Source organism: Octopus bimaculoides, chromosome 7 (genome assembly GCF_001194135.2).
Source record: "Octopus bimaculoides isolate UCB-OBI-ISO-001 chromosome 7, ASM119413v2, whole genome shotgun sequence".
NCBI classification, from domain to species: domain Eukaryota; kingdom Metazoa; phylum Mollusca; class Cephalopoda; order Octopoda; family Octopodidae; genus Octopus; species Octopus bimaculoides.
Window position 1 is genome coordinate 29,568,200 of NC_068987.1, and position 739 is coordinate 29,568,938.

Sequence of the window (739 nt, forward strand, 5' to 3'; positions counted from 1 at the left end):
TATATATATATACACACAGACATACATATACGTATGTATGCATGCATGCATATGTATATGTGTGGTTGTGTAGAGTTCATTTCACTATATTGTTCTGTTACTCGTCCTGCTTTTTTTATTGCTTTTTTTTTCTTTTGGGTTTTTTTTTGTATTTAACTGTTGTTATTGTAGTTATTGCTGCTGCTGTTACTGTTAGCTCTTTCTAGCTTGTAGCTAAATTAAAAGAATTTTATGTAAATATTTACGTTTATTGATTTACGTTGCAATACAAGTTTTCATGTCTTTCACGATATAAAACTAGTTGATAGTTGTGAGTTTAATATATAAAGCTAAACCAAAGAATCGAAACAAAAACGTGACGGTGATGATGATGATGATAATGGTGATGTTGATGGTAATGGTGGTGGTGATTGTTATGGTGGCGGTGGCGGTGATGGCGTAGGAAAAACGTCAAGTCAAAAACAAACAACGACAAAAAAAACACGAGATATGACGATATAATAAATACAGCTAGATCTAACGAAGCAACGGAGATGAGTATAAGTCAATAAATAGTCACAGCTGAGCTAGCAGCACAACAGAGGTCTATAAACATACAATCGCTGAGATAAGAAATTTTCGCGAAGATGACTGTAATTTGATAAACCAAACACAAATATGATATAACTCACTAATTATATAGCGGCAAAATACATTGTCACCAACAATATGATATACACACACACACATATATATATAT